This window comes from Cupressus sempervirens, chromosome 6 (genome assembly GCF_028749045.1).
Source record: "Cupressus sempervirens isolate cs-2001-9-10 chromosome 6, ASM2874904v1, whole genome shotgun sequence".
In the NCBI taxonomy this organism is placed as follows: domain Eukaryota; kingdom Viridiplantae; phylum Streptophyta; class Pinopsida; order Cupressales; family Cupressaceae; genus Cupressus; species Cupressus sempervirens.
Genome location: NC_143123.1, coordinates 573,042,640 through 573,063,336, shown reverse-complemented (window position 1 = coordinate 573,063,336; position 20,697 = coordinate 573,042,640).

Sequence of the window (20,697 nt, the reverse complement as noted above, 5' to 3'; positions counted from 1 at the left end):
GTCATTGGCACATTCATTGGATGTATGGCCAAAGTCAAGATCTCCAAATAGGCCATGGTAAGACTCTATTTAAATATTTTTTATTCCACTTGGTGTCAAGGAGCTATGGAAGTCATCATGAGCCTAGATGATAATTTATGTGTGCCACTCCCTGAGATGTATATGAATCATCCACCAAGTAGCTTGGTTGTGGCAAACATACCCAAGAGGCCTACCTTATTGATAAGGGATATGATAGCTTTCAATATGGTTTGGCCCAAGATGGAAGCCTATTTTTATTTCCTCCTTTGATGGAGAAGGATCGCGATGGACCTAGATCTCGACTGGCTCAGCAATTAAGTTGGCATTTTTAAGCCTTATATCCACCCGAGTGTGGATTTTGGCAACCTAGATTTGCTGAATTTTTGCACTCCCAATATTGAGAAGTCTAGCAGAGAAAGGTCTTCGTTCAAATTTCCCCCCATTTCCAGTTAGAAAATAGGAATGAAATTACAGATGTAATCATGGTGTTTTCGAAGAAGTAAGGTGTGTCTAGGTTTTTTTAGTTTTTTTTTCTTAGTTTGCCTTGCTCTAGTTTGCTGACTGGGCTATGTTGTATCATCCTCCCCAGAAATTGGGAGTTTTTTTAGGGTTTTTTGTATTCAAAATGCAATTAGCATACAAGCTTAAGATTTTCATTATTATTCAAGATAGGTTCCTCTTAGTCTACATTAGGGTTTTTGATTTAGATATCAAGTTAATGAAGACTGATATCGAATGATAGTCAGGATATGGATAGTTTAGGTGCATTTTAGAGATTTAGATGATCACACATACTTGTAATTCTCGATACTTAGTATTAATATAGACTTTAATTGGAGTTTTAATTAGTTTAGAGATATCAGAGTAATGCATCTTGCATTGAGCATGCAAAGCTGGGTTGGAAACATAGTAAGGGATTTTTATTTTTCAGCTATGTAGATTCATGAATTTCACCAAATTATTTTTCTTTATGGCAAGTTTAATTATCTGTATTTAGTAGGGTACTCTATGTTTTTTACTAATTTGAAGGGCTTGATGGTGTGGGACTTAGCCTCAATTCATTTCAATTTTCTGATGTTCAAAAATGACATGCGGGGATGCAGTGTTGGGTTTTTGAGATTTTGGTTGGTTTCAAATAGTGGCTAGTCCAGCCAGTTCTATCTGATCTCTGGTACTCACCCTATATTATCTTGAGGGGTTATTTGTTTTGCTATGGCATAATGAGATTAATGCATTTCAATCCTTAAGGGTAGCTGTGGTCTAGTTTTTGTCATTGGATACTACAAGAATTATAAAGAGACTGTTGTATTTTATTATAGTTTAGCATACCAAGGAAGTTTCAAAATAGCAACATTGTCAATCACAAGTACGTATATAATTTTCTAGCAGGGGTTCATTACTAATAATTTTTTATGACTATTTACATGGACTTAGTTAATATGGAAGGGATAATTAATCATTTTGAGGAATTGGTAAGCTTGCCTCTTTTTAAGTTATGCATGATGTAGTAATTATCAATAGATAAGGGAAATAGTTTATTTTGTTTCAAGGTATCTCTTATTTCCAGGAAGAAAAATGCAGTCCTATCATTAACCAATTCAACTATCAAGTCTACAAGGCAGGGAAGAGTGTAACAATTAGATTAAAAATAGAATAATTAACTTTACAATACCAATTATTTTAAAATTTGATATCCATATAAAAATAAATAAATAAATATCAAACATTGAATAGTTGTACTTTGTAAGACACTTAATATATCTAGTCTACGCTTCTAATTTTTTGATGCAAATCACAAAGCGATTGATATACATAGCACAAACTCACTCTAGTTCAATGATAGAAGATTTATTTGAAGCTTTAAATTTGATGGTTTAAGTGACTTATTTGAATGTAGTAGACTATATGAAATGCTTATTTTTATGAAAGGTATAAATGACACTTTTAATTATTTAAAAACAAGAAAAATCTACTATAGAGAAATATAGTATAGTATTCTAATATATATGTAATGTACAAATTGGTCTAGCTAGGGAAAAAATATATTTTTTGACATGTGAAATGGTTGCTTGCCTTGAGTAAAGAGTTGTTGTCACTTGATTTTCCATTCCTTTTGCTATTTATTGAAAACTATTCTCATGGCTCTCCACTAAAGTATTCTGTATCAAAGGGTCCATCATTTAAATTGATTGTGCTTCGTGGAAGGAGGAAATTCATAATTAGATAAAAAATTCTTGGTTTCTATATGTTTGAGAAAGTAGTGTACTAAATATGGAGAACTTTATGGCAAGTGCTCTCACATGATCAGTTTCATTAATTGACTAATTCTAAAATTGCTGAAAATGTATGAAGGATTACATTAAAAGAATAAATTTTCCTTCTTCTAAGGAGTAACAATAGTGTGTCTAGTGCTAGGGCACAATAAGCTCAACAAAAAAAGCTCTATTCCTAAAGAGGATCACCACCATAATTCAAATAAGGTTATAGGGTTAATAAATCACCCTCCCAACTCTATCATTTCCATTACTAACCGTATCTTCTAGATGATCCTTTACCTACTATTGAGACACTTTGACCCTTGCTCATGCTACCCTTCCCTCTTGATCTTTTCCTAGTGTTGAATATTTTGATAGCTTCAAATATGATATCAAAGAGGCCTTTGGTTCTTAGGCTACCCCTATCAACCATTTTATTTTTAACAAAAAAGTAGGAGGTCTAGAGTCAAAAGGTCAAGTGTTTTCTTTAAATGCACAATAATTGACACTGGAAACAAATTAAGAAGATAGAATAAATTAGAAAGAGAATTGAACCTCATGTTTATCTAGAACAAGTGGGGAGGAAAGATAATTCTTTCTATAATACTATTAATGGACATCTATCTAAGACTTCCCTCATTAATAATCAAGAGACTAGGATCATGAAAAAATAAATCCAAATCATGACACCTTCGTGACTACTTTCTCTAAGAAAGAGGGACTTAATGCCATTTCCCTTGAAAATGCATATATTGAAAGTAAGACTTACAAGGAGTGAGAGAGTTTGAACATTCTAGGCCATGGGTTTTCCAACAATGGACACCTCTTTCATATTGGCAAATTATCCTTGATAAATATAGAGCAAGGTGGTTATTGATGATGTTAATGTTGGTGCTAATGAATTGGCTTTTGTTTCTTGAAGGTCTAACTTTTCCTTGAATATGTGGCTAGAGATAGCCAAGAACAAGGAAGTAATAATTAAAAATAAATTAGGTCTCAAGAGAAAGAAAAGAGCTAGGAGGTCTCAATGCTAAGTGGGACATTGGTTCTTCGCTATAATATGTAATGATGAAAATGGAACCTAATTTTTATGAGGAATTAGCCAAATTTCTTAAATATTAGAAACCAAAAAACCATACAAAAAAAAAACATAGAAGAAAAATTTAGAAATAAAAACTAGAACACAACTTTGATGTGTGGGTGAAATATAAGGTTAAAATGCATGGAACAAGGTACAAAATTGCCCTTTTACATGGGGATTGGATGCCAATGGAATTCTATAACAAGTGATTTTAGTTGAATTATTTTGGGGCTCTTTGACTATATATGGTCTTTCTAGTTTTCATCTAACAACTCCATAATGGTAAATATTTTATTTAGTTTGCATAAATAAATATCAATAAATAGTAAAAGATTTCTAGGATATATGTAATTTTTTTAGTGTCATTGTTATTTTAAGATACTTTAATATAACTTTTTTTTTCTTGATCGATACTCTCATATAACTTTGCTTCAAATATATATGGATTATTTTTTCATATTTAAACTTTAGAATCATGATGGACAATCCCAAAAAATCTGTCCTTATGCCTTATTCTTTTAAAAAATGAGACGTGTGATAAATGCATTTAACTTTATAAAATATTAAAATATTAAATTATTAAATTTATTAATAAAATTTGATTGGTTAAAAAAATGATGTTTAATCACTTGTTAGATTATGTTTGTATAGTTCTATAGCCTAAGACAGGAACTAATAATAATAAATAATTTGAAAAGCTAAATTAAAGACAATTCCATAATATTTATTATAAATATATATATTGATATATAATATTTTCAAATATAATTATAAACAATATTACCTTTGATTTTTTTATATGAATTTATTGTAAATATTTTTTTGAAAAAATACTCATATTTAGGATTAATAAAATTAATAAAATATTTAAATATATAATATTTTATATAAAATTATTCATACATCAACTTTTATTTTCTTTTAGGTTGACTAGTCCTTAGCTTTTAATCTTCCACCCGCTTTAAACTATATCGTCAAATAATCATTTTAGACATTCTGACTACTACCGATGGTGAAGTATCTGCAGCTGGTTTTGAAATGATTTTGGAGACCATTTTAGCTTATAATTAAGGGTGGCATGCAAGAGATAAATATGATGAAGCGACATGGTTTACACATCACTTTCTACCAATAAGGGAATAAGTCATATGTGTCTGAATTCTTGTTTTTAAATTATTCTTCTACACCGATCTCTGCTAAAAATAACAAGAAATATTTATAATTTTCATGGTAGATAATTTGAAATAATATAATATATCATTTTTTTGGGTTTGCAATAATGATGAAAATATTATTGGATTAAATAGGGTTTTGATGGAGAGGATATGTTATAGGTTATAGGTGTCACAATCAAAATAAACTTTGAAAAGGATTCAAAAAGCAACCCCTTTTGCAATATTGTAGGGTGCATAACACATGGCTATTGTGAGAGTATCCTCATAGAAAAACCAATGTTCCTTTGGGAGTCCATGGACAATCTCGCTAAGTTCAAGGTTGCTTTATTAGGGCTTCATTTGGGAAGGGACATGAAGGTGGTTCAAGGTTGCTTTATTAGGGCTTCATTTGGGAAGGGACATGAAGGTGAACTAACTCCACCTTTAGGGAGATTTTCTAATCACCATAAATGACATAAGGGAAAAAAATATGCCTAACTAGAATTTTGATTGATGATTAACACCAATTTGAAAATTATTTAGGACATTTTTGAATTTAAAATTGGTTTGTATATATCAAGAGGAGAGAGAGATGTGTGTACACACACATATGCTCTTATAATCACATATTTGAAAGCATGTAAGGATTGGTCAAGTATTGTTCATTAAAGTTCTAAAAACATAGATAAGAAACAAAAGTAAATGTGAAAATAAAGTTTATCTCAAGTTTAGATATTACACTGTAAAATTAAGCTACCAAAAAAAAAAACAATAAATAAATTAAATAAATTTTCAAATAATTAACAAATTTAATTTAATATCTAATTTTAACTAAATATTTATATTGAATATTATATTATAATATTTGTAAAGAATTTTGAAATCCTCTTATGTACATGTTAATAGATTTAAATTGGTTTTTTCAGGAGAAAGGAACATATGAAAAAGGTATGCGCTGAGTTTGCTCTACAATAGTGCCACATTGGCGAGCACTACAGGGCTACGCAATTTCGGCGTGTCGTGGTTGCAGTTGCAATTATAGGGCATAATAAAGACCATCATTAGTTTTGACTCGTGTGGTAGCCTTTCTCCACACAGTGTGAGTGATTTAAAATGAAGTGCTTGCCTCTTAATGGTGAGAGATCCATCGCCATGAGCTCGTTTCTTAAGAAAGAGGTTGTGTCTGCCTCCGCTCCAATTTGGCCATGCGACCAGCTTCTTCCAAACTAGCAGGAGCTTTCATATGGTGCTGCTAACAACACCACGACTCCGCCTTCGAGCTGGGAACAAGATAGATCATTTACCTTTAATCAAGAAGAGAGCAAATTTAAATTCGAGAGCTTGCCGATTCAAATGCATGGAATTGATGAAGAGTGGCCGCAAAAGTGCAGATTTGAGTTGGAGAGCTTACCGATTCAAATGCAAGGGTTTGATTATTTTTAGTTCATTCCCATGCTGGATTCAAATGATGAATATTATGGCTATTCAAAGCTCAACCTTTCGGCTTGGCAGACTCATGAACCAACTGTCTAAGGGTTATGTTGTGGAAAAGTATTTGTCGAGCAGCCAAGGAACAACTCCTTTTATATGCTGGAAGACGTAATGTCGAAGCTCCCAATGGTTTCTCCTATTCTTAGTCCTAGCATGCCAATGAGCCCCTAGATTCTTCCTTCCCCACAGTTTTCTTCATATGTTTGCTCTTCTTCATGCCTACTATTTTTGGCTAGGGTTTCATGCCCATAGATGAGCTTTGTAATTCCTCCTTGCCCGCAGTTTTCTTCAAATGTGAGCTTCTCTTCTAGTAGGGTTTCACGCTCGTCAGCTTCGTTACAGTTGAGTGAGGCGAAGACGGAGCATTTAAATCAGCTGACACAGTTACAGAGCTACCGTAAGCCTCATCAATATCCTTTCATAAAGCCGCAGAGCATTGCGGCTCGTCACAGGAGAAGTAAAATTTGGGAAAAGATTCGATCTTTGGAGAAACTGATACCCCAAGGTTCGAAGCTCGATACAGCCAGAATGCTAGAAAAGGCTATCAAGTACCTTAAATTCTTGAAAGCGCAAGTTCAGGTTTTGGAAGATTACACCGATTCGAAGCCACGTCTCAAACCAAACCCTAACTGTGCAGACAATATTGCAAATATTTGCATGAATTTTAATAACGAATATGCTTTAGCGATGTAGAGATTAGGTTTTGCTGCCGCTTCATCAAATATTACTGACCAGATGCTTCACAGTCTACTAAGCTCCTATAGAATTCAAAAACAACTCTTCAGTGCGAGAAAAATCATGGTTACATCGTAGCAGAAGGAAAAGCTTGCATCTACACGGCCTAATCTATCCAGTAATTTCTCTTATTTATTCGTTGGTTAACATTTAAAAATCTTTTTTTTTTCCTTTTCTAATTTCATAGCTATACTGAATTTGATCTTGAGTTTCATATGTTCTCGTATGTGCGTGGAGATGTGAAGTTTCGTACAATCTCATTACTGCCAAATTCTGGCAAAAGAAAAGTTTGATGTCCAAAAATGTTGAAAAAAAATTTACGTTGGCAAATGCCACAAAATTTTTTTTTGTCAGAGGATGCTGTAAATTTTTCGTTGGATTACAAACTTTGTAATCAAAATAGTAGAGCAACGGTTGTAACTATGAATTTTGCTGGATTCGTTGCGAGTCAATAATAGGGTCAACAGAAATCCCGTAAAAAGAGGTTCTACACTGTTCACAATTGCATGATAGCATTGAATACATAAATGAGTAGGATACATTCTTGGTCATTAAAAGAATGTTCTTTTTTCTTTGTTATCATGTAGGAAATTGAATGATTAAATGAATTTTGTCAAAGAGCTTACTTTTTTCCTGATGATGTCACGGTGGACTATTAATCTAGCAAAAGATGATCTATGGACATAGTTGCAAATAAAACCCGAACAGAAGAGAGTTCTCGCCTAATAAATTCCAACATTATTGAGCTTCTTCTAATCGATGGAATGCTCTCTCTCTCATTATTTATGTTTTGAAGGCTACATTGAAGTTGAGTTTTACTTATAATCTTTTTGGTTTTTCGGATAGCTGCATTGATGTTACTCACTAGTACCTGTTGGAGTTAATCAATTTAGGTGATACTTGCAATGGTTATTATTTTTACCCGTAGAACTTATATATTAAAGCATCCTATATTTCTCCTCTCATTGCATACATGCACTGAAATTGATGTTGAGCTTCACATGTAATGTCGGCACAGTAACAATTCTTGAATGCCCATGGAGATAACAAGTCCCATACAATCTCCTACTATGAAAATTTTGCAGAACAAATTTTTGTTGCGAAAAATGCTGTCAAAATTTTGCTATCAGAAAATGCTATTAAAAAAGTTGATTTTGGAAAACGCTATAAAAAAATTGATTTCGGAAAATGCTACAAAAATTTTGATGTCCAGAAATGTTGCGAGATTTTTGCCAGAAAATTTTTAGAAATCTAATGTTTATAAACTTTTTTGCATTCGTTGTGAGTCGGTGTCAGGCTCAGCAGAAATACCAAAAAATGGGCTCTCTTTGAGAACAAAACTCGTGTATTTTTCACCATTGCATCATGGCACTTAATGCCTACATGAAAAGATAAATTCTTAGTCGAAGAATGAAGGAAATTGAATGCACCTCGCAACATTTATCCGAGAGCATACTTTAACGCTTGATGATGTCATAGTGGAAAAAGGGATCTGTAAGACAATATTTACTGCACTTGTATCAAAGGAGGTGAAGGGGTATGTTGATAGGAAAAAATTATATAAGATAATATTATTATTTCTTTTTGTTTAAAACTGTAAATTCTCTTAATTGAAATAAGTTGTGCCTTGTGTCTTTTTCTTGAGTTTGATCTTAAAGAATCCTTGTGGTTATGTTCAAATCTCTTTGACCTTTCTCTACCCCACCACAACTTATGAATCTTAAAAATGGAAGAATGGGTCATAAATAGAGGGCATTATCTTCTTAGGGGGCTTATTTTCTTCCGCAAAAGATATTGCTTTTATATAATAATTCATTTAGGAAAGCGTCAATATTATATGTTGTTGGATTACGTCCTACATAATAAGCCAATATTATATGACTTATGTCAACTTAACAAGTTAACCCTAAACATACTTGACAACTCAACCTTAAGAAATGCTTGATGAGTCAACTAAAAAATACTTGACAAATGCAATACTTGTTTCATCAGTCACCACAAACCAACAATTAGTACTTTTAACTTTTAAGTCTAAAAATTAACTAGGGCTATAATCTTATAATAGTCAACAATTGAAATTTGCATAAGAGATTCAATTTGTAATATGTATGTACTTCAAGAAACTTTTTTTTTCCAATGATAGGGCCCAAGCTTTTCACCAATCCTTGGGCATATATAATATATTTTTGACTCCCAAAATAGATGAAGCAATGACACAATGCAGAGAATAACAAGTACCAAATTAGCATATACCTTGAGGGAAACATTAGACCATAAAAAATGATACCTTAATCTTGGTAAAGAGTAATGTTTCATCAAAGTGGTTCAGTGATTTTCAGTCAATTTTACCAAGGGGCATAGATAATACATTTATACCTCTCATAGAATTGGAATTACTAGCTCACTCATTTTATGGGCGACAACCCCATCAAAGTTGGGCTCTCCTAAGGCCAAATGATATTAATCAATTCCATAATTTAATAATAGGGAACATGACAATTAATGTTTTATTTTTAAACTTGTGTTCTCCTTTGGGGAAGCAAACTCCTTTACATCCCCCTACAAAGGCATACACTCTAGGCATGCATCCTCTCATAGGACTAAAAAGTTTCATGCCTTTTATATGATTTTCCTCCTCATACATTGCCTCTATGCTTAGGAAATATGGAGGGAGATTCTCTCTAAATGGAAGGTTCAGTGGTGCTTTAATGAGTATCTTCACTAGTTTGTGGACTAGAAATGCCCATCCAACCATTTGTTCCTTAGATCCTTCTAGAAAATCACCCCCCTCTTTTGTGTGTTGGCAAATTTGGAAGGAATGGAATGACCATATCTTTTGGAATAACTGTATCTTGCAGGTAACTCTTTGGGTTAAGTGTCGTAATGAATTTAAAGAAAGAATGGGTTTTGAAATCATTTTCCTTTGTGGAAATCCCACCAAAAATATTTATGATGAAGGCGAGAGGATGACCCATGAGGATCTTGTCAAAGGATTACAGCCGCCGAAGATAGATGTATTGAAAAATAATAATGGCAATCCCCTTGTGTATCATATTACGGGATTGGGGTACATCTGCCATTCCTTCAGAATGATGGGAAAGGTTCCCTTCATACGTGTAGAGATAGGGTGGAAGTTGGAAAATGTGACACCTTGTTATCATAATATGGGAATCGATTATTTTAAAGAGTTCATTCTCAATGATATTATCTTAAAAGTCCTTTGTCTTCAAGCTCCACCTTGCAAGATGGGTGCATGCTCAAATCATATTGATCCTGCTCAAATAGTATTGAGCATGATAAAATTGAAGATTGCATCAAAGATAGTGAGGCGACATGGGTCTATTTGCAGGAATGTGGCATTTTGTTGTTTATGGAGTGTATTCAAGGGTTTGACAAGCATGCATCCTTGCAATTTGTGGACTCTTGGGCTGACAAATAGGTGAGCATCAATGGGATTACCTTTGAAATTATAGAGGAGCTTGTATCGAAGATCGATGGCATGTCTCTAGAAGGCAAGAACTAGCATAAGCAACCCAGATTTTTTGGGAAACCCTTATATATCTTGTATTAGACCTTCATGTTCAAGCTTTACAAATTCTAACAAGCTCTCAACCCCCCTACTTTGGTTAATCCCCTAGCCATTGTTACTCCCTAGGTCTCCACTAACCCGAGCCATAAGATGGCCTTGAATAAAGTTGTCAAAAAATCTCCTAGAACCAGAAATGACATTATTATTACTGACTCTGAGACTGATATTGGGCGTAGCAACAAAGTCACCAAGATATCTAGCATGAGGCTAAAAATGGAGAAATTTAGGATCCCTCCCCACCCCCTCCCCCCAAAAAAAGGATGTGAGTTCAAAATCCATAGAGACAAAAGGTAAGCCTATGAGAAAGAGGAAAATAAAATTAATTCACCCTAGCTCTGAGAATAAGGATAACCCTAGCCCATCCCATGTTTCTAATACAATTGAAGGTAACCTATCCTTAGACAAGAGCTTGGGTAAGGATATCACCTCCCTCATGAAGGAGGTAGGGAGCGGTGGGGGAGAGATGGGGGTCTCTGCCAGGAAGAAGAAAAAATTAAAACTATGATGGATAGGGTGGAGAAATCTATGAATGATCTAACAGATAACTAGTAGGTTATGTACTATAAATTTGAGACCCTTGTTGGGTTCACTACAAAGGTTATGCATTCAGCGGTCACTACTCTATATTTTATACAAGTTAACAATGAATAGAAGGATGTAGGAAAAGAAAGAGAAACCCCCTGCTCCCTCTATAGCTTCATGGTGGATGATTGGTTCAAGACCCTTCTGGATAAGCCTGTGAAGGAGGAGAATGAGAGGCCTATTAAGGAGAACCTGGGAGATAAAGAGGGGAGTTAACCCCTCTGCTAATCTTTCTCTTTTATTTTTATTTTTATAATGTGGTATTTTATGAGCTATGTGCCTTGCGAGGCAAATTTGTATAAGATGAAACACTATTGGTTCCATAATAACACTCGTAGATTGTGCTCCTACACTATTTTTTGATTTAGATATTATTGTAGTATGTTTTTTTTAGTTAATATGTCCATTCAATAACATGAGTGCTTTGAGAGATGGCCAATCAATGTATCCAAACTTCCATGATCACATTTGGCAAAGGCATAAAACATGGATTTATATTGTTCCATTGCATTTGTTGAAGAATCTCTAAGAAATAGAAAGTGAGGAGAAAGCCGAGAATATGGAGAAAGTTAGCCCTTTTCCCTCCAAGGTTTCTGACATGTTTAAAATTGTTACTCTGAATTCTAGAAAGTCTTAGAATGTTGAGCGTGGCATGGTTACCTCTTCGATTTAGATGGGCATGTTGGATAGCCAAGTGCATGCATAAAGCATAGGGGGAAACAGGATGCCTGGGATGAGCATGGGGGAAATCCCACTTAGCAGAAAGACACCACGACAAAAAGTGAGAACATTGAGCAAGGGAACCAAGTGTTAGAGAACTTGAAAAATCAATTATGGAGTTAGTTAAACGGAATGAGGACCTGAAGGACAAATTCAATAGGGTGGCCAATTTCTTGGTTCGAGTCATGCACTCAACGACCACCACACTCCATCTTATGCAAACTAACCAAGACCTAGGGACCCATGATAAGGAGGTGGGGATGAATCACACCGTATATGGCTTCTTGATTGATGACTAGCCCCGATTACTATTGCAGAATCTGAGGAACTATAAATGTTTTTGGGTGAGCCCCCATTTTGGCTGCTTCTTAATTTCAAAAACACTAAATCCACTCATTTTAGGTCAAAAATAGCCTTATGGCTAATTAAGGATGGAGGTAACCTAATCTTTAGTTTTGCATATCAATTACAATTTAATTAATTATGTAGTTTAATGGAAGGGTTAAACTTCAACTAACATCCTTAGGAAACACTATGGTAAAGTTATAATAAGGATTGAACTAAGGCTAGCCCTTAATAAAGCTTACAGTTGGAATTTAATAAGGTTTTCTATGGAATTATGTCGTAGAGAGTGTGTCTAGGTAATGAAAATAGACCAAAGAATTGAGGAATAAGCAGTAGAAGGAAAATTTTATAAAAAAATCAGATAAAAAAATGTAGTGACACATGTATCACTGTCATATGACTGCAGATTGAAGTTTGTTGCAAGCATATAGATCAAAGAGTAGCAAAAATGCATTGAAAATTTCAAAAGGAAAATTTGACCTTTATAGAATTGTATTGAAGAAATTTATTACGTAAGTGTAAGAGAGTGGACAAATTTATAGAGAAAAAAATGGAAAATTAGAGGCAAAGTTAAGTATGGTTCCTGAGATCACAAAGCATGACATTTTTATTGGCACAAATGTCTACAGATTTGAAATGTTATTTAAATACCTGTTGCAACTTTCTATGTTTCTATTATTATATTATAATTCTCTCTGCTTCTATTATTATATTGTAATGAGATTTCATTTAATAATGCAAAGTTATTTTTTTTCATATCGCTGGACTATGGTACTTAACTTGAGTTCATTTGATCAAACGAGTTTGCTTCTAAACATGCATGTTGGCATCTTAATTTGACTAGTACTAATAAAAATATCAATACTCCCTTAGGGCCCGTTTGGTGAGCGGAATAGGAATACGTATTCCAAAAATTTTGAATTCTTTGTTTCGATGCACCAAAATAGAATTGGAATACGAAGTAAAATAGGAATATGTATTCCAATTTTGGTCCAAAAGAGGGGTTTTGCAATTCCACCCAAATAGGTGTTATTGGAATACGTATTCCTATTCCACTTTTTTTAATTTTAGAAAACATAAATTTTGGGGTCCACAAATTCCCATCAAATATTGGCTGAACTAAATGGAGAACAGGAATACGTAGCCCCATTTTCTATTCCAGAATACGTATTCTTATTCCGCTCACCAAACGAGCCCCTATAGTTCCAAATAATCAAAACATGACTGTGAAAACTTCAGCATCATTGCAGATTTCCAATATTAAGAAAAATAATAGAAAGAAATATTTCCATAAATTGTAGGCATTTTAATAATGTTGAAGTTAGGACGTGGGTGGGAAGCAACACAATAAGGCAGAGGCTAATGGTCAGGAAAACAACGCCTTCCATTTGAATGGGAACCCTATATTTCTCTTTCAACGATGATTTTTTCTTTATATTTTTGGGATTTAATAAGCTCAAATTTTGGGATTTAATAAGCTATGTAGATCCAAGCATTTCCTTCTACTACACCGTAACCATGATTTTTCTTGCAGTAAAGAGTCGTTTCTAAATTCTAGAGGAACTCAATAGAATGTGAAGCATCTGGTCAGTACTATTTGACGATGCTATAGCAGAACCTAATCTCTCCATCGCATAAGCATGTTCGCTATTAAAATTTAGCCTTGGACAAATATTCACGTTATTGTTTGTGCCATTAGGGTTTGATTTGAGACCTGGCTTCGAATCAGCGTAATCTTCCAAACCTAAACTAGCACTTTCAAGAATTTGAGGTGCTTGATAGCCTCGTCCAACATTCTAGTCGTATCGAGTTTCAAACCTTGGGGTATCAGTTTCTCCAAAGACTTAATCTTTTCATGGATTTTACTTCTCTTGTGACGAGCTGCAATGCTCTGTAGCTCTACCAAAGAATATTGTGGCTTACAATAGCTCTATAACTCTGTCAGCTGATTTAAATGCTTTGTCTCATCCTCATTCGACTGTAATGACACCAATGAGCGTGAAACCTTACCAGAAAGTGGTCGACATGGAGGAAAGCTCACATCTAAAGAAAACTACTAGGACAAAGGAAAAATGAGGCTCATCTGTGGGGTTGAAACCCTAGCAGAAAATGGTAAGCCTGAAGAATTGAACTGCACAGAAGGAGGAATCCTAGGGCTCATTGGCTAGTGAGGAATAAGCAGAGGAGAAACCCTAGGGAGTTTCTCCATGACGTCTTCCAGTGTACAAAAGGAGTTTTTCCTTGGTGGCTCAACAAATACTTCTTTACAGCATACCTCCGAGAGAGTTGGCTGAGTTTGCTAGTCTAAATTGTTGAGCTCGACATAGCCATAATCTTCATCTCCAATAAAGTCCAGCATCGAAATGAAGTGAAAATCATGAATCAGTTGGCTCTCCAGCGGATACTCCTCATTAAAATTGCCGATCTCACTCATTTGAACTGGCAAGCTCTCAAATTTAAATCTGCTCTCCTCTTTATTGAAGGACATAAATGTTGATTCATCGTGTTCCTAGCTTGGAAGCAGAGCACTGTTGTTAGCAGCACCATATAAAAGATCCTGCTAGTTTCGAAGCGGTTGGTCCCATGATCAAAATCGCTGCTCCAAATGAGTTGGTCACATGCAAATGTTGATTTCCCCATAAATGGGCCTTCACCAACACTCCATTTGAAAATGTCCCACTGCAAAGCATAAAGGCCGCTACATATGCTCCAAACTAATGCATTAAACCCTAAATTTGCCTCTTTCACCCAACAATCATAACCCCAAATTACGTGGAACCTTACGTAGCCATTGTAGAAGTCTTCTGTGGAGAAACTCCATAGATTTCTACCTTCTTTAATATATTCCTTCCTTTATTGTATTCCATGCAGCTTGGGATGGTCATCACTACAGAGCTATTTTACATTCTCCAGTTGATAGAGTCCAAAAAATTTGGTGAAAATTAAAATGACCCTCTCAAATAAAAAATTACTCTTTAGAATCATGGCAATTTAAATTTTGTCACTAACGAGTCTAAATATTAGATTCTCTTTAAGAAAACCTAAATTAGTGGATGTTGATGCATGGTAGATTTCATTAAGGGCCCGTTTGGTTGTTGGCATAGGAATTAAGAATTAGAATAAAAAATTAGAATGGGAATGGAGTTTATGAATGGGATTTAGAAACTGCTATTCCTATCATGTTTGGTTCCCTTGAATTTGATTAGGAAGAAGAGTTGAACGACTTTGTGTAGCAACAAAATACCTTTCCAGTTTAGATTTAGTCTTTTCTGTGTGTGCACAGAACTTGCTGTCATTTGTCATTCAAAGCAAGTCCCTTCAACCATATGCCTATGCCGATAGCAAACTTTCATAAGTCCAAGGTGAACGTCAAAAGTCCTAGTAGGGGGTTCAACATCCCAGCCATCAATTTGTCTGATTCCATTTCGAGACCCTGCAGCTCACTCGACCCAGTTCACCTGCACCAGTGGCTGGAGCAGCAATACCAACATCATTGGCATCTAACTAGACAGGCATCCGTTTCATTTTCACCTTGGTTGGAAGAAATGGCTACTCAATCCCTTCAAAATCAATCGCTATAAACCCCTCGCATTTGATCATTTTTCTATTTGTTTTGCTTATGCCGGCTGAATTAGCAGACTTGCCATGGGTTTCAACGCACACAGACTTGGTTTCAATAGATCTTGCCCTCCCATCACATTCGATCACTCTACACGGATTTGAAAAAATCTTAATTTTGGAAAAGGCAACATGAGAATGGGAATAGCCATTCCAATTACAGGTATTTTTGGGAATGGATAAAAGCTCATTTTGTGGTTAAATGAGAATACGTAATCCTATTCTCCATTCCAATTTGCCTCACCAAACAAAGAATAAAAATCCTATTCTAATTTTCAATTACTATTCCACTTGTATTCCAGCAACCAAACGGGCCCTAAACAATGTTTTAAAGACTTTAAGTTACTTAATCATGCTTGTGAATAACTTGAATGACATTGTACATAAACTACTCCAAGAGTACACAATTGTGTAGTGGCCTATGTTAATAAATATTTTCCAATAATAATATGAAGCACATGTTCATTATTATATCCATGATCAAGAATATACATTTTATTCAAAATATCACTACTTTCTTATTGTGATTGTACTCACAATTTGTGAGTGTGGTGTATTCAACTTCCCCTAGGCTAATGCCTACTAAGGATCTTGTCATTCTGACATTACTACATTGAAAGAAAGAATCAAAGGTCATTTTAAACACACAATCTACCATTGGAGTGTGAATGGAAAATCAAATCAAAATTTAAGACCAACCCCCATAACATATCTTTTGCATTTGTCGTTTAAATATTCCTCTATCCCATTTACAATCAAATATTCTCATTTTACCCTATGCTCAAGAGTGTTTCTATCATCTTTGTGTTCTTTAGAAAAGATGACTTGGAGAGGTCTCCAAAGCTCACTTTTAGGTTAGATATTGGTATCCATGTTTCCCTCCTTATACACATGCTCAAGTGAATAATTTAAGATCTATATAATAAATCTTGCATCTCATTGGTCTATATATTACATTTCTAACTCAGTCTAGTTAGAAACAATTATCTTGAATCCCTTCATTGCCAATATTTTCTAGATTTTTTACACTAAATTTTTTATATATTTTTATGGCATCAAGTAATGTCCAAAACTTCAATATTGTTCATTTCTACCAACAATTTACTTAGGGCCACTCAAATAAGATTCTCAAGACTATCTCAATTTATATAGCTAATGTTTTGGTTTTAACAAAGGTTCTTTTTGTCTAGATAAGGCTTACTAAATAATGTGCTTCCATATTTTTGTTATTTGATCATTTTGTGTACTGAAGTCTTTTATTTTTTAATTAACTATCATAGTGTTCCAATTTTTAAAAATTCTTATTTTGGTCTTGTTTAGTAATGTCTCAAGTGTAAAGGTAGTTAGTTAAAAAAATTATGTAGTTTCCTCCTTCCAAATCTACCAAATGATAATTGCTAAGGAAATCACACATAGGCTATTCAAGAATACATTAAGTTCAAACTAAAATAGATATAAACTCTTGGCTTAAGAATTCATTTCATAACAAATGAGATCAAGAAAAATCCCTAGGATAGTAATCTAATCAAGAAAAGAAAACTTCTAGGATAGTAATCTAATCAAGTAAAGAAAACTACAATGATATTATGACATGTGTTGAGGAACTATTTATGATATCCTAAAAGGTTCTCAACACTTCCTCTGCTTGAAATACACCTCAATTTTATCTAAATGCTTACAACATAGACTTTAACATTAATCCAATAATATTTTACTTATTCTTATACACCTTTAAAAATCTATGTATTATACTATTTAAGAAATTCAATATAAAAAATATAAAATAAAATATAAATTAACATATTAGGTAGACACCCGACACTTGATAAATATGTAATATAATATTAGTATGATTTCATTTACACAAATTGTCCTTGTTATAAATCTTATGATAATGATAAACTCCCTAAACTTACATTCAAATAAGATATCTTAGGAAAATTAAACCCTATTAAATTATTAAAAATAATTTTAAAAAACATAAATGTTTTTATAATATGTTTAAGTTTAAGTCATTCACATACAAATTTTAAGCGCACTTTCAAATTCAAAATGCTTATAAGAAAAAACTAAACACCAATTGACTATTAAAAAGAATTTTATAAAAAAACATAAATATCTATATAATAAATTTAAATTGAAGTTGGACTGATAGACACTTCTGAGATTAATGTTTGTCATAGCCTAGCCCCTGATGAGAGAGAATGAATAACTCTTGTTTGACTTGGTTTATAGATTCTATTGTTAATAATAGTAAGTCAACATAGGAGAATACAATAGAAGCTGAGGAAAGATCCCCCCACATATGATTTATTCCATTATATTCAATGCTCTCTCATTCTCGCTGGCGTTTATTATGCCCGACAAACATTTCAAAAAATAATTGGATATTCATTCGACATTTTCTCCAATCTGACATGTAAGCGAAAAATAGGACCAACAACTGGAACATATGGACTCCGATAATGTCAGGGGCCATGAAACACAAATGGAAAATACAGTCATCATTTGTGTGCGCAGGCATGTTTGAAACTGTTCAATGGCTGATTCAGGCTTCATTTAGCATTTTCTATATGATAAAAAGGATGCATATATACAAATTCAAACGAAAGGAGTTTTTCTTATTGAGCTTGATAAACAATCATCTCATCAACCAGGCCTTCGTGCTAGATTAATTTTTTATTTGATTATGTTTAACGAATAGTGAAAAAATAATAGGATTCATAAAATAATTTGAAATTAGGAGAATACAAATAATAGAAAAGGGAATGAAAACAATAATATTAAGAAGAAATGGCGAGCAGATCGAAAAGAAGAAAAGAGAAAAATGCGAAAACTTCTTAAAAGTAGATATTCGATACAACTGCACTCATGTTTATCCTAAAAAACTAGGGTTTTCAAAATTTTTCCCTAAGGCTTCACAAGTCAATAGATCACATAATACCATATTAAGAGGAAAACAAGCACCAAATCCTTTGGTTAAAAATTCTCAAGCATTCCCAACTGTTGTAGTAAAGACCTCAAACTCTTTCACTTCATTAGCTAGCCTACAGGATGTGGAGATTAGGGATGGTCAGGATTGTGTCTCGATTCAGGAGGTCAATGTTTGCGGTAGCCATCTTCATTCTTATCAGTCCCTAGGCAAAGAGTTACTTTCAACCTTGATAAGCATATTTACTTCTTTAATCTAACTAAATATGTAAGTTCTAACATAACCCCCATTTATGCCTAGTAGACAGATTTTGCCATTAAACCACCCATTGGTCATTTTATCTCTGCCCAGGAATCCCTAGCTCCTCATTCTTTTAAAGCTTGCATTCCTCCTCATCATAGGTCATCATTTTCATGCCCTTCTCTCCATCCTTTCTTACTCTATCTGCACCACAACCCTACGCCATCAGATCTAGAAGATGAGGTCCTAATTATAAGTGACCAAGATAGTGAAGAATGCTAATAGGAATGCTAGGAGGTCAGATTGTTTGCTTTCTGGAACAACCCTAAAGAAGAGTTGCATAATCTAATTGACTGGTTGGAGGATTTCTGCAGCTATTAGGTAAGTATTTCTCACTATATTGATAGATTAGTCTACATACATTGTGGTGAGGAGGTAGTGAAAAAAGACTTCCTCTATAATTCTGACTATTTTTTCAAAGGTCATGCAGTTTATTTTTTTGAATGGAAACCAAATTGTGATGAAGATAATTTAAATTTCTCAACTCAAACTTGGCTCTCCATAAACCCTATCCCTCTGGAGTTAAAACAAATTGACATTATCAAAAGGACAGGAAGTTCAAGGGGAGTCTTTATTGGATTAGATGCTTCTATTGAGTGTTGTAACAACATAAAACTCCTAATCAAATGTAAAGCAAACAAAATGACTCTTAAAATAATCAAAATTATTACCAACAGATCAACATACAAATTAAACTTTTAGAGGTATGAAGGGAAAGTTACAGAGATAATTAGGCTTGATGATGAGCATAAAATTTCCTTAAGAACATTGCAAGCCACATCAAATCTCAATGCATCATTTCCCATTATCAAAATAAGGTATCAAAGAATATTGCAAGAGGAGTGCTCCACTGAGGAAGATGAATTGATGGTCACAAGAGATAACTCAACCAACGAAATGGTAGAAAAGTCAAATGGAGCTAAAGCAAAACATATTAGTAGTCAATCACCCCAAATCAATGGTAATTACAAGGAAAGAACCAAAAAATCACAAGAGAACAACAAAGGAAATATTCAATCAAATATACTCAAAAAATAAGATGTGTAAAGACAAATTAAACTCAATAGCTAGGGTGGAATACAAAGATCCCAATCTCAGTTCGAAGAAGTCCCCTAAATTAGACAAGTAGCCCAAATTATAGAGCATAGTAGTTCATAGTAAAAAGTCTAAAAGGAAAGAAAATAAAGTTAAGGATAGAAAAGGTCCCATGAAGTAAGTCAACGAACACAAGAATCTAGATTCTAAAATCAATATGGAGGGTAATAAGAGCAATGATAGTTTAATCATAAATAATGATGAAATAGAACACCCACCCTTATATGAAGCAGATAGAGTCAATGGAAAGATGAAATAGATTGAAGACGACCCAAAGGTTCAGAGGCAATAGGTAGAAAAATCATCTCTGATGAGCTTATCTGATAACAAGAAGATTTTCAAGCAGCTAACCAAATTCTGGCAGACTCCCACCCCAATGAGACAGTATCCTGAAGACAAATTCAATTTAAGCACTATAGGAGGAAACATGCCTAAAGACATCCCAGTGTTAGACTTCTAGGATTTTTCAAATAAGGAGTTGGAGGAGAATGAAGAATTTGAAGTAGAAGCTTTAAAAGAGGATGAAAATAAAAATATAGAAAGGCTTTCAAAGGAACTGACCTGAGTTTTTGACTTCAAAAATGAGGACAATTGTAGCATCTCATAGAAAGAAGAACTATTGTAGCAAGTACGACAATTGGGAGAAGAAAATTACACTTTTGAAGACCTCAAAAGGGACCTCTTATCTTTTGAAAAAGAAAATAAGTCAAACAAAGACATTGATATATGGTAGTTAGAGGATTAAGTGAGGCTGAGGACAAACTCACCTTGGATCACCA